Source organism: Anomaloglossus baeobatrachus, chromosome 6 (genome assembly GCF_048569485.1).
Source record: "Anomaloglossus baeobatrachus isolate aAnoBae1 chromosome 6, aAnoBae1.hap1, whole genome shotgun sequence".
Lineage (NCBI taxonomy): Eukaryota > Metazoa > Chordata > Amphibia > Anura > Aromobatidae > Anomaloglossus > Anomaloglossus baeobatrachus.
Window position 1 is genome coordinate 543840234 of NC_134358.1, and position 15515 is coordinate 543855748.

Consider the following 15515-nt stretch of genomic DNA (forward strand, 5'->3'; position numbering starts at 1 on the left):
AGACAATCATGAGGTTTCTGACTATAGAAAATCACAGTGTTTGGCTGTCAATAATGTCTCTGACTTTCTATTGTTCATGCTGTCAGTATTCATTGGTATAGGTAGCTTTTCTGCTGGGTTTCCATCTCTCCCCATTTTGGATCCAGCAGGAACTCAACTTCCACCCATCAGTATTCTCTTGGTGCTTAAATACTCCCTTCTTCCTTGGACTGGTGCTGATAATATTATTCAGTTCATTCTAGCTCTTGTTGCAAGCAGGTGGCTTGCTCTCATCTGTATTATCGTTGCTGAAGGTTTGCTGAACTTCTACCTGATTCAACTGTGGATAAGTAGTTCATGCTTTTTTTCCCTGTGTGTCCTTCTTGTGTCTTCCTTTAGTGTTTACTGGCGTTGACAAACAGCTCATCCCACCACTTCACTATTTAGGGTCCAGCACTAGGGATACCTAGGGTCAGGTATCCAGCTCGGCGCATAGGTGTGGAACCTCTCTAGGGTGGTGAGGGACCCCAGGGACCAGCAGTAGGTTTGGTCAGGGTTCGCTATCTCCCCCTTTCCTAGACGCAGGGGTCCCCTTCCCTTACCTTTTGCAGCTTGCTTAGTACTTCCTCATACCTAACGTGACAGTATGATGGCGCCTGCGAAAGATCTTGGGTTGGAGGAACAAGTCACAGTGAAGCATGACCTCTCAGTCACAGACAGCAGAAAGGTGAAGGAAGGAAAAAGAGGCCAAAGAACCTGGAGTGTTGCAAGTGGATGCAAAATGTTTGCTCTTGCCAGTTACTTTGCATAAATATTCGCCAATGGATTCCTAAAAAAACGTAGGCACAGACATAGGTGTAGCCATCATTAATATCTCAATGCTTTACATATTGTAGATAACTTTAGTTCTCTTTAACCCCTTCATGACATATGACATACAGCTACGTCATATGTCGTGTCCTTGAATTTGATGCGGGCTGACTTGTTCAGCCATCATTTGCCTCTAACATCTGTGGCTGTTAACATGTTAAATGCTGTTGTCATCATTAAATGCACCCATCAGAGCAACCTGGAAGTGATCACGGGTGAGCGAAAGGGTTGCCACGACTCCAGGTGATCTGATGAAAATATTACTGGAGATATTATAGCAGGTGGTTCTGACTTTGTGGCATGCAATAGGAGCTGGGTGGTTCATAGCTTGAGGTTTGTTGTCCCCCATGCAAAATCTCCAACAATGTCTACGATTATTATGGGGCTTTAAACGTTTTGGCCTTCTCACATGGACTGAAGGTATCTTTAGAACAATCCTAAAGCCTTAAGGGGGTGTTACATGCAGCGATATCGCAAGCGATATCGCTAGCGAGCATAACCGCCCCCATCGGTTGTGCGTCACGGGCAAATCGCTGCCCGTGGTGCACAAGATCGCTAGGCCCCGTCACACGGACTTACCTGGCTAGCGACGTCGCTGGGTCCAGCGAACCGCCTCCTTTCTAAGGGGGCAGTTCGTGCGGCGTCACTAAGCGGCCGCCCAATAGAAGCGGAGGGGCGGAGATGAGCAGCCGCAACATCCCGCCCACCTCCTTCCTTCCGCATTGCTGGCGGCCGCAGGTAAGCTGTAGTTCGTCGTTCCCGAGGTGTCACACACAGCGATGTGTGCTGCCTCGGGAACGACGAACAACCTGCAACCTCTACAATCAACAATATTTTGAAAATGAACGACGTGTCAACGACGGACGATTTAGTGAGTATTTTCCATCGTTAACACTCGCTCATTGCTGTCACACGCAACGACGTCGCTAACGATGCCGGATGTGTGTCACGGAATCCGTGACCCCGGTGATATTTCGTTAATACGTCGTTGCGTGTAACGGGGCCTTTAGTTACACCACTGTTTGCGCCCCCTGGGGGCAATATTAATAAAAATGGGGTATTTATGGCTTAATATACTCTGAGGTCTGGAGAGATATCAGAACATAATAATACACATTTGATTGATGGTAGTGGAATTTTCTGGCCAAATTTGAGTGAATTGCCGAATTCGAGCTTCAGTATATTTGCTCATCATTACTTCCCCCGACAACCCTTCTAGTTACACTCCTGTTTGTGTCACCTAACAAAGAAATGAGTGAACGACTCCCTTCTTATCTCACTTGAGTCCTTTATATATATTATAAAAGTGTATTCATGGGAAATAAGACTGGAAGACATGACTGACAACTGGATCATTCTTGGACGGTGTATTTGTGATCACTCGGCAGGTTCTCTTCAGTGACTAGATATCGGAGAAGCACAATTATAACCGAAGCGCAAGAGCAGATGGAGGAGATGTGTCACTGCACAGGATTCTTCTCATCCATTTTCCATCCACACACAGACATAAAGTTTAAGCTGCCTGACGACATTGATAATAATAAGACGGCGAACTGCAGTAGGTGACACACTATCAGATCCTGACACGTTCCTCCTAAATTATCCACACGGTGAGATAAATGCTTCTTGTAGAACACAATGCGGCAAAACAAGGCCCGTACTCCATAGAGCGGAAATGTCCTGTCCTTCATGAAAAAGCTTATGAAGCTTGGTAGTGAAAAAAATATGGCAGTGGTATTATAGAATGCAGTATAAAATATATAACGCTATATAATATTATATAATTGGAGGTAAGAAAATTGATTCACAGGATCCTGGTTCAGTGGTCAGTTTAGTAGTCCATATCTATCGTAAGGGAACCTTACACAATATCTCCTACCTGCCAGCATCCTGGTTCCTCTTGATTTGTAGCTTGGGTGCGACATCATTGCTGAAGCGGGATGAGAGCATGATGTTGTCCCAGAACTACAAAACAAAAGAGGAGTTGGGGATACTGGTAGGTAGTGTGATGCGCTAAAACTAGGTGTCACTAGATACACAAGTAGAGAAATAGTCAATCAAGCCAAAGGTCAGGAGCCGGGAATTTGCATCAGTTACAAGGGACAGAGCAGAGCTGTGGTCAGGATACAAGCCGGGGGTCTGGAAGCCAGGCGAACACATCAGGTACAAAGACAGCAGAGCCGAGGTCAGGATACAAGCCAGGAGTCTGGGAGGCAGGGAGTCAAGTCAGGTTTGGGAAAACAGGTGGAGGAGGGTACTAGGAATGAGGTAGCCAGACAAGATCAAGACAGTCACTTACGGAAGCCAGCTACAACTGCTGCAACACAGGAACTATCACTGGCAGTGTTCCGGGTGAAGTACTTCCAAAATAAAGCAGAGCGATCACCCAGAACGAGGCTCCAATGAACAGGCCCCTACCACAGGGCGCGAGACCAGGAACAACCAGTACATCTGAGAATAATATAAAACCAAGCATTGACTCTGCAAAAGAGCAGAGCACCACCAAACCGGATCATGACATGTAGAAGATGTTTTGAAGGGTACTTTCAAGGCAGCTACAAACTATTGACCTGGCCACTGGACGAGGATGCTGCAAATTAATTCACTTGTTTCTAAATGTAAGGCTACTTTTACACTGCGTTACTCTCCCCGTTCAGTGGTACCGTCGGGGCTTCCGTCCGAACCCTCCACAAAACGGGTTTCGAACATATGCACCAACAGGGCCATTGACTATTATGGTGCAGATGGAGTCACTGTGTGCTCTGTCATGCACTATTTTCGGGAATATACACTTACTGGAGGCAGACATCCAGTTGCAGTCTATTACGTCTGGGTGTCCACCTCCAATAGGCATATACTCGCAAATATGGTGATATGTCCAAAACATGTTTTGCAGGGGGTTTGGATGGAAGCCCCAACAGGACCAATGAATGGGGAAGAGGAACACAGTGTGAAAGGGGCCTTACAATTGGTGCAAATGCATGAGTAAAACCCGGTCCATCAGCCAATTACGCCTACTACCTGTTGTAAGCTCTTTTGATTAGTTGAAAAGAAAATGAATCCCTAGGTCCATATTCAGACATATATTATGAAGAGTCACCAAACACAAGTATGCTCCTACAAAAGACCTCCATAGAAATATTCATACGAATTACACTACAAAAATATATAAATTTCATAGTAAAAATACACTTTATTTCATCAATAATAGTAACATGATTTCACAGGGATAAAAATTTGAGCAGAAAAAGTACAAAACGTGCACATGTTAAAACTGCAAATTGTGATGGTCCTTTTGTGACATTACTGAAATTCCCTTAGACGCTGGTGCATTGGACACACCCCCCTGCAATTTGCAGTTTTAACATGTGCACGTTTTGTACTTTTTCTGCTCAAATTTTTATCCCTGTGAAATCATGTTACTATTATTGATGAAATAAAGTGTATTTTTACTATGAAATTGATATATTTTTGTACTGTAATTCGTATGAATATTTCTTTTGATTAGTTGGCCTGGCTGTGCGTCACACCGTAATGATGATGTCATTCCAGGCTGGCTAATCAAAAGAAAAGCAGACAGGTAAGGGGCAGTTCTCAGAGCTTCTGTCCTGTGGCCACAGATTACTGAATCTGCACTGTGCATTTGCATCAACTCTACTAAATACTTTCTATAAGTATATAAAAAAACATAAAAACAGTCAAATACAAAACTATATGTGATAAATATATCACAGCTGATACATTTTAGAAATATAGTATATTATTAGTCTTAAAAAAAGTTGACCGGTCAGACGTAGGGGCGTGTGTACTCAATGGACTGGCCAGACATGTTAACACTCAAACACTACCCCAACTTTCCACAAGAAGATTTTCTTCCAAAAATCGTTTAAAGGTCCCCATAGATATTAGATAGAAGTAGACCAAGCCCACCAATTTCCAGCTGAAAAGGCTGCTTTACACGCAGCGACAGCGCTAGCGATCACACCCGCTCCCGTCGTTTGTGCGTCACGGGCAAATCGCTGCCCGTGGCGTACAATATTGCCGGTACGCGTCGCACATACTTACCTTCCTAACGACGTCGCTGTGGCCAGCAAACAACCTCTTTTCTAAGGGGGAGGTTCATGCGGAGTCACAGCGACGTCACACAGCGGGCCACCAATAGAAGCGGAGGGGCGGAGAGCAGCCACATGAACGACATGACCACCTTGTTGCCGGAGGACGCAGGTACGTTGTTGTTCGTTGTTCCTGGGGTGTCACACATAGCGATGTGTGCTGCCTCAGGAACGATGAACAACCTGCGTCCAGAACGAGCAACGATATTTGGGAAATGGACGATGTGTCAATGATCAACGATTAGGGGAGTATTTCTGATCGTTAACACTCGCGCATAGGTGTCACACACAACGACGTCGCTAACGATGGCGGATGTGCATCACAAATTCTGTGACCCCAACGACATATCATTAGTTACGTCGTTGCGTGTAAAGTGGTATAAACTCTCTTGTGTATGGGGCCCTATCAGCTCCACCATGACAGATGATATCGGGTTGAGAAGAATTGGGCAGTTGGAATTTGAACAGCTTATGGATTTGGTTTTGGAGGAACCAAGAGGCAATTGTAGGCACATTTTTCCTCTTTCTTTATTGAAAACCTAATCTGAGTGGGAGCATGAAAGGGAAAAGAAGTGATACTTAAAAACCCCTGATCCAAGGCTGGTCTATTGGTGATTCTTTTTATTTGTCAACGCATTTCTGAGAATGAATCTCCTTCATCAGGACAAAAAATCACATGACAAAAGCTATTAAAAACATGTGAGAAGTCGGTTGAGACGAACACTGATTTATGAAGAGTCGAGAGAGATAACTGTCTACTGACCGAACATCCAGCTTATGGCTCTATCAACATCTGTTTAGCATGGAACCCACAACACAATATAAGTCCCTGTTAAATCAATGGGGGGGTCTGATGGATTCCACCAAAGTGTCTGTCACTTGACAAAAATGGTGTTTGACTAGAATGGAATGAGTGTCAAGTTTCCAGGCTATATGTTGGTGGCTTTTTTTTCACTACTAGTATCACTATTATTTCTGAGTACACAGGGGCAGAGTCAACACTTATATCAATATCGGCAGAGACAGGAATATAATGAAATTGTATATAGACAATAGATAAATGGAGCAGCTCCTCCTCCCTGACCAATCATAGAGCATGCTCCCTAACTTTGCCATAGAGGTTAAAAGGGTTATTCCCATCTCCAAGATCCTATCCCAGTGTTATAATAATAATATTAGTAAATACCTCCAATTAGAAATGTAGTATAGTACTTCTCATTGACTATGTTGCTTACCTAAAGTTCAGGGCATTGCAGGACCTTAGGTAGCCATAGTTATAACCATGAGCAACTAACTAACTAACTAACTAACTGTGACTATATGTATGGTCATAACCATGGAGGTATCCACACACATAGTCACACATATAGTCACAGTTAGTTAAGGTCCTGCAATGCCCTGCACATGAGGTAAGCAATAAAGTGAATCAGAAGAACTATACTACATTTCTAATTGGAGTTATTTGCTAATATTAATATTATTATTATACCTACTATATATTGGGATAGGATCTTGGAGATGGGAATATCCCTTTAATGAGTCATTTTCTAATGCCCAAATTCTCGCAGTAATAAAAAAAAAACCATTAATGCTGTTGTACATGACTTTTGCTTTTCTATAATACAAAAAATTTAAACATTTCCTAATTAGTTTCCATTAGATAAGATGTCCTTATTTCCTGAATGGAGTTTAGTAGTTTTTCGGTAAACTGGAACACATCGTCCAAGAGCGCTGCCCCCTTCCTGTGAAGCCTCGGTGCGTTTCAGCTTCTGCCATCCTCCTCTGTCCTCTCTGTTTCTAGCCTCCCTGCTGTGACCACGTCACCGCTCCCAAACCTCCAGGATCATGAAATCGCTCCTCTGCTTTAGCGATCAGTACATTGGAAACTAATTAGTACTTTATTTTTAGTGTTTTTCTGTTGTTTTTTTTTCTGTGTCTGCGATTGGAAAATCTTTTGATAAAATAACCTTCTAAGACTTGATTCACATGTCTGTGTTTTAAAACCTACGTGAAAAATTGGTACCCGTGTCATCAGCGTTTTGGATCATTGTGTTATCACTATATTATATAGCGTCATTACACACAGAGGGATCTATTCCTATATATTATATAGAGTCATTACACACAGAGGGATCTATTCCTACATATCATATAGAGTCATTACACACAGAGGGATCTATTCCTACATATTATATAGAGTCATTACACACAGAGGGATCTATTCCTACATATCATATAGAGTCATTACACACAGAGGGATCTATTCCTATATATTATATAGAGTCATTACACACAGAGGGATCTATTCCTACATATCATATAGAGTCATTACACACAGAGGGATCTATTCCTATATATTATATAGAGTCATTACACACAGAGGGATCTATTCCTACATATCATATAGAGTCATTACACACAGAGGGATCTATTCCTACATATTATATAGAGTCATTACACACAGAGGGATCTATTCCTATATATGATATAGAGTCATTACACATAGAGGGATCTATTCCTATATATGATATAGAGTCATTACACATAGAGGGATCTATTCCTATATATTATATAGAGTCATTACACACAGAGGGATGTATTCCTATTTATTATATAGAGTCATTACATACAGAGGGATCTATTCTTATATATTATATAGCGTCATTACACACAGAGGGATCTATTCCTATATATTATATAGAGTCATTACACACAGAGGGATCTATTCCTATATATTATATAGAGTCATTACACACAGAGGGATCTATTCTTATATATTATATAGAGTCATTACACACAGAGGGATCTATACCTATATATTATATAGAGTCATTACACACAGAGGGATCTATACCTATATATTATATAGAGTCATTACACACAGAGGGATGTATACCTATATATTATATAGAGTCATTACATACAGAGGGATCTATTCCTATATATTATATAGAGTCATCACACACAGAGGGATCTATACTTATATATTATATAGAGTCCTTACACACAGAAGGATCTATTCCTATATATTATATAGAGTCATTACACACAGTGGGATCTATACCTATATATTATATAGAGTCATTACACACAGAGGGATCTATACCTATATATTATATAGAGTCATTAAACACAGAGGGATCTATACCTATATATTATATAGAGTCATTAAACACACAGGGATCCATTTCACGTGTTTATTTCTGTTAATATTGATGATTATAGGTTACAGCCAATGAAAACCCAAAAGTCATTATCTCAGAAAATTAGAATATTATATAAGACACCAACCGAAAAAATTGTTTTACACTCAGAAATGTTGGCGCCTCCTGAAAAGTCTGTACAGTAAATGCCTCAATACTTGGTCGGCTCCTTTTGCATGATTTATGGCATCAATGCGGCAATGTGGCCTGGAGGCGATCAGCCTGTGGCACTGCTGAGGGGTTATGGAAGACCAGGTTGCTTTGATAGCCGCCTGCAGCTCGTCTGCATTGTTGGCTCTGGGGTCTCTCATAGTTGCTGCTTGTCTTTACCAGCAGGAAAATAAGGGCAGGTGAAGAAACGTGATTTCCCTCCAACAGCTCTTTCCCCAAATGGTAATGCCATGTAACTGCTTTAAAGTGGGTTTTCCATATAGAGCCTATTTCGACTATCTTTAGGGCTTGTGCAAAAGACCATATTTTCTGTCTGAGTGCAATACGACAAAACATCGGATCGCACTCAGACCAATGTTATTCTATGGGGCTGTGTATAACTCTGATTTTTTCCTGGGACCGAGTCGGTCTGAGAAGAGAATTGCAGAATGTCTGAGTTTCCTCTGATTACCGGATCACACTCGGCCATGCAAGTCAATGGAACCATCAGAAAAATCAGACTGTACTCGGATATGCAAGAAGAAACGTGTTCCAGCTCACCGCTCTGGTGTGTAAGTCTGAGGAGTAGGCCAGCTGATCCTGCACGGAAATCCCAGGCACAAGGGGATAATAGCAGATACAAAGTAACGAAAATCCAGCGGATCACAGGCAGATAAATTAAAAACTCTCCTTTATTTTCATCGCTTTAAAAATGGATAGACAGCATGAACTGTGCCTTGTGGATGAACTGTGCCTTATGGATGCTGTCTATCCATTTTTAAAGCGATGAAAATAAAGGAAAGTTTTTAATTCATCTGCTTGTGATCCACTGGATTTTCGTTACTTTGTACTCAGATATGGTCCGGTTTTCATGGACTGACAGAAGGGAGAAAATAGAGATATTTATTTTTTTCAATCTTCTCCAACATCTAAGAAAACTTGATAACACTCTTATAACGCCCAAACCAGAATTCCTGCATTGTCCTACCCCCCTCCCCCAGTGGGGACATCAGTTCTCTCACCTGCCCGGGCGTCCTGCAGTGGATGTCCTGTCCCCAGTCCATGCTGCTGCCTCCCAGAGCCTGTGTACACCTCACAAGCCTCCTGGTTCTGCCTGAAGGGTGCCTTTAGTACCTGCAACCTCTCAACTGATCTGAGAGTCACTTCCGGGTTAGGGTGCGCTGGCCCTTTAAGAAAAGAAGCATGGCCACGCGCACCTTTCGGGCAGAAGCAGGAAGCCTGTGAGGTGTACTCATCCTCTGGAAGGCAGCAGCATGACCAGGGACGAGGTAGCCTCCACAAGATGCCTGGGCAGATGAGGGAACCGACGTCCCTAAGGGGTACTTTGCACACTGCGACATCGCAAGCCGATGCTGCGATGTCGCACGCGATAGTCCCCGCCCCCATCGCAGGTACGATATCCTTGTGATATTTGCCGTAGCGAACATTATCGCTACGGCAGCTTCACATGGACTCACCTATCCTGGGACGTCGCTCTGGCCGGCGACCCGCCCCCTTATTAAGGGGGCGGGTCGTGTGGCGTCACTGCGACGTCACACGGCAGGCGGCCAATAGGAGCGGAGGGGCAGAGATGAGCAGGATGTAAACATCCCGTCCACCTCCTTCCTTCCGCATATCCTACGGAAGCCGCAGTGACGCCGGTAGGAGATGTTCCTCGCTCCTGCGACTTCACACACAGCGATGTGTGCTGCCGCAGGAACGAGGAACAACATCGGACCGTCGCGTCAGCGTAATTATGGATTACGCCGACGCTGCACCGATGATACGATTACGGCGCTTTTGCGCTCGTTAATCGTATCATCGAACCTTTACACATTGCGATGTCGCATGCGATGCCGGAAGTGCGTCATTTTCAATTTGACCCCACCGACATCGCACCTGCGATGTCGTAGTGTGCAAAGCCCGCCTAAGGGTCTAAGTAGGCAGATCTCTAAAGATCACAGGCGTACCTGTGCAATAGTCATTCTGTCTAATCAGAATGTTCATATGACACACCTGTGTGGTGTATAAATTATATTTGAGAGAAAAAGGCTTTTTGTGTAGATACAAAAAGTCTTAAATCTTAGAGTTCAGCTCATGAAAAATGGGAACAAAAACAAAAGTGCTGTGTTTATATTTTTTCTCAGTACAGGTTATTAGTTGGACACTTGGGAGCCTAATTTCGGGGATTGGGACTATGCTGTGTCTCTGAAGAGGACTTTATGGATCCTTTGTTTATCCACCAAAGCCACTGATTGCACATAAGGATAGGCTGTTAATTTATATTCCTTGAAAACCCCTTTAATTAAAATTTTTGATTAATATCCCTTTAAATGAACTCACACAAGTTTGATCTATCACCTCTGCCGTGCGGGAGGTACAAGTACATGTTTTGTATTTATATAAAATCCCTACGTTTCGCTGTTCTGCAAAGGTTTATATGGATTTTATTCTGCTGTGATACAACTCCCGGGATCACAGCATGTCCCGCGCCTGCCTAGGACGGTAAATAACCAAATGGATAAACACTCTACATCAGTAACTGACTTTTTCCTTTTCCAAATGTTTAACCGTTCAGAAATCCATAGAGGTCTCGAGGACGATCGTTACACTACGACTGAGATTTTTATCCAAAGAGGTTTTGTTTTTCTTTTTTATTATTCTTTAAGCTTTCTTTTGTAAATTCGCTGTTTAAACCTTACACAAAGAGCAACAAGAAGGAAAAAATATTAAAAAAAAAAAAAAATTATTTATTTTTTTCCTTCAAAAGTTTTTTTTTTTCCAGCTGTTAAGATCTCGGATAAAAATGAACAAATAAGAAGAGAAAATAAAATAACTCAAACAGGAACGACTGGAAGCAAAAAAGGTACAAAATATCTCCTCGGTCTTGTGCCGTCAGTGGTCTCGTCTCACGTGGCGGACCCGTTCAATAGCGAGGCTCGGTGTGATGGAAATTATCTAAAATTACGGGACTCGTGAAAATATATGATGCATTGTATGTTCGGCATATAATATTCTCAATTATTCAACAGAACTAGTCTGTATGCGGAGAACGTGATCGGAGAACATCTGGTTAAAACACCAAAGATATTGTTGAGAAGGATTTCAGATCACAGCGGTGGAAATACCGAGCCCCGGTGTAGACGGTGGATTTGCTTTTTACTCTACGTCTCAATGGGAATATTTCCTGCGGGGATATGATGGGATAGCTGCATGTGTTACACTGTAAAAAAAATAATTCACATTTGCAATTTAGTTTTTATTCTCCCTTTCTTCCAAAAATGATAATGTTTTTATATTTCATCATCAAAGCCGTATTCTTACAGGAAAAGTTCCCTTTCTCATACACTTCATCATAGAATTTACTGAATTCTTTTAATTTGTGCCTTTTTTAGCCACTTAATTTTTTTTTTCACGCTTGTGCACGGTGTTTGGAGTTTCTAGATGTTTTGTGAATCATGGCTTTTTAAAAAAAATTGCTACATTTTTCAGTAATTTTAGGTATGATAGGAATTTTTCACAAATTTTGCATAATTTCAGAGGACCTTGCAACTTTTTGCTCTAAAAAAAATTAATAAAAGGTTAAAGAGGTTGTCCACTACTTTTACATTCATGGCCTATCCTTAGGATAGGTCATCAATGTCTGATCGGTCAGGGTTCCCGCTTCCAGTGGTGGCAGGAAGCAGCCGGAAATGATCAGTTCCGGAGCTGCTCCATCTTCTGATAGTGGCCGAGGCCGGATACAGTACATCCGCTTCTTATTGATTACAATAGGAGGCTTATGTGCAGTATCCGGGAAGATTTCCCAGAAAAATGCTCAAGCTCCCCATTGACTTACATTATACTCAGGTACTCAAGTCATGTCCATCCGAGCATCCAACTGCTCGTTACAAGTACCAAACACCCAAGCATGGTAGTGTCCGCTCATCACTAGTTACGAGTACTGAGCACCCGAGCATGGTAGTGCCCGCTCATCACTAGTTATGAATACTGAGCACCCGAGTATGGAAGTGCCCGCTCATCACTAGTTACGAGTACTCAGCCCCCAAGCATGGTAGTGCCCACTCATCACTAGTTATGAATACTGAGCACCCGAGTATGGTAGTGCCCGCTCATCACTAGATACGAGTACCGAGCACCCGAGCATGGTAGTGCTCGCTCATCACTAATTACGAGTACAGAGCACCCGAGCATGGTAGTGCCCGCTCATCACTAGTTACGAGTACTGAGCACCTGAGCATGGTAGTGCCCGCTCATCACTAGTTACGAGTACTGAGCACCTGAGCATGGCAGTGCTCACTCATCACTAGTTACGAGTACTGAGCACCCGAGCATGGTAGTGCCCGCTCATCACTAGTTACGAGTACTGAGCACCCGAGCATGGTAGTGTTAACTCATCACTAGTTACGAGTACACAGCACCCAAGCATGGTAGTGCCCGCTCATCACTAGTTACATGAGTACAGAGCACCCGAGCATGGTAGTGCTCGCTCATCACTAGTTACTAGTACTGAGCACCCGAGCATGGTAGTGCTCACTCATCACTAGTTACGAGTACCGAGCACCTGAGCATGGTAGTGCCCGCTCATCACTAGTTACGAGTACTGAGTACCCGAGCATGGTAGTGCCCGCTCATCACTAGTTACGAGTACTGAGCACCCGAGCATGGTAGTGCCCGCTCATCACTAGTTACGAGTACTGAGCACCCGAGCATGGTAGTGCCCGCTCATCACTAGTTACGAGTACTGAGCACCCGAGCATGGTAGTGCCCGCTCATCACTAGTTATGAGTACTGAGCACCCGAGCATGGTAGTGCCCGCTCATCACTAGTTACGAGTAGAGAGCACCTGAGCATGGTAGTGCTCGATCATCACTAGTTATGAATACCGAGCACCTGAGCATGGTAGTGACCGCTCATCAAAGTCAATCCATTGCTTTGAATGGGCTGAGTGTAATACTTCATTTCTCCTGTGGTGGCACTGCAGGATATTGTAACAGTAAACAATTTGCAAACAAATTCACCAAAAATCACCATTGATTCCTGTTGGTGAACAGATTATGGTCAAAAGAATCTTCTAAAAAGTGGGGATGATCCCTTTAAATACATAATGTAAAAATTATTATATGTAAGCCACCAAAAAACGCAACTCTTAAGTTTATTTATTGTATGTAGGTAAATGCTGGGAAGGGATTTCCTATTTAGTAGGTTCTAGACTTAAGGAATTTTACTATTTTTTGTATAGGGTACAGATAAAGCAAATCTAGAACAAGCATGGTCAGATGTAAATTATGCAGAATTATGCCTCTGCAATATTCAGAAGCGTCTTCCATTTTTATCTCCATGTGGCAGTAACTAGTAAAAAAATTAGCATTTCTCTTCCTGGAAAAATGGAATAGATTGTTACAATATTTTATACCTTCCTGCCCTTTTTCAGTCACTCAAATTGAAATTTAACACAATGTAACTTTATATTTTACACTTTCACGTTTTATCTGTTTCCATGAAGGTGCTTTATATTACAATATTGGACAAAGGTTTTCATATAAAAATCATCAATAGAAGTTATGGCACCTTTTAAAGAGATGAAGAGGAAAAAACCCTCAGCGTATAAAAAATAAAGGACAAAAATGGAATTTATTAGGCGAGGATTCATTTCAGAAGTAAAAGTTCGATCACATCAACTTCTAACTAAAATGCCGTAAAAATGGTTGTGATACATGTGCAGTCCAACGGTGGTGTGTATTCATATTTATATAGGGAGAGAGCGATAGATGGAGGGATAGATAGATAGATAGATAGATAGATAGATAGATAGATAGATAGATAGAGGGATAGAGGGATAGATAGATAGATAGAGGGATAGATAGATAGATAGATAGAGGGATAGATAGATAGATAGAGGGATAGAGGGATAGATAGATAGATAGAGGGATAGATAGAGGGATAGATAGATAGATAGATAGATAGATAGATAGATAGATAGATAGATAGATAGATAGATAGATAGATAGAAAGATAGATAGATAGATAGATAGAGGGATAGATAGATAGATAGAGGGATAGAGGGATAGATAGATAGATAGAGGGATAGATAGAGGGATAGATAGATAGATAGATAGATAGATAGATAGATAGATAGATAGATAGATAGAAAGATAGATAGATAGATAGATAGATAGATAGATAGATAGATAGATAGATAGATAGATAGATAGAGGGATAGATAGATAGAGGGATAGATAGATAGATAGATAGAGGGATAGATAGATAGATAGATAGAGGGATAGATAGATAGATAGATAGATAGATAGATAGATAGATAGATAGATAGATAGATAGATAGATAGAGGGATAGATAGATAGATAGAGGGATAGATAGATAGATAGATAGATAGATAGATAGATAGATAGATAGATAGAGGGATAGATAGATAGATAGATAGATAGATAGATAGATAGATAGATAGATAGATAGATAGATAGATAGATAGAGGGATAGATAGATAGAGGGATAAATAGATAGAGAGATAGATAGAGGGATAGATAGATAGATAGATAGATAGAGGGATAGATAGATAGATAGATAGATAGATAGATAGATAGATAGATAGATAGATAGATAGAGGGATAGATAGATAGATAGAGGGATAGATGGATAGATAGATAGATAGATAGATAGATAGATAGATAGAGGGATAGATAGATAGAGGGATAGATAGATAGATAGATAGATAGAGGGATAGATAGATAGATAGATAGAGGGATAGATAGATAGATAGAGGGATAGATAGATAGATAGATAGATAGATAGATAGATAGATAGATAGATAGATAGAGGGATAGATAGATAGATAGATAGATAGATAGATAGATAGAGGGATAGATAGATAGAGGGATAAATAGATAGAGAGATAGATAGAGGGATAGATAGATAGATAGATAGATAGAGGGATAGATAGATAGATAGATAGATAGATAGATAGATAGATAGATAGATAGATAGATAGATAGATAGATAGAGGGATAGATAGATAGATAGATAGATAGATAGATAGATAGATAGATAGATAGATAGATGGATAGATAGATAGATAGATAGATAGATAGAGGGATAGATGGATGGATAGATAGATACATGGATAGATAGATACATGGATAGATAGATAGATAGATAGTTAGAGGGATAGATAGATAGATAGAG

General features: G+C 41.4%; 1 protein-coding gene across 1 annotated transcript in view; it reads right to left on the bottom strand.

Moving 5' to 3' along the window:
* Positions 1-15515, bottom strand: part of ZNF804B (zinc finger protein 804B) — a 519540-nt gene that overhangs the window by 132251 nt on the left and 371774 nt on the right. The gene's annotated exons all lie outside the window — the stretch shown is intronic.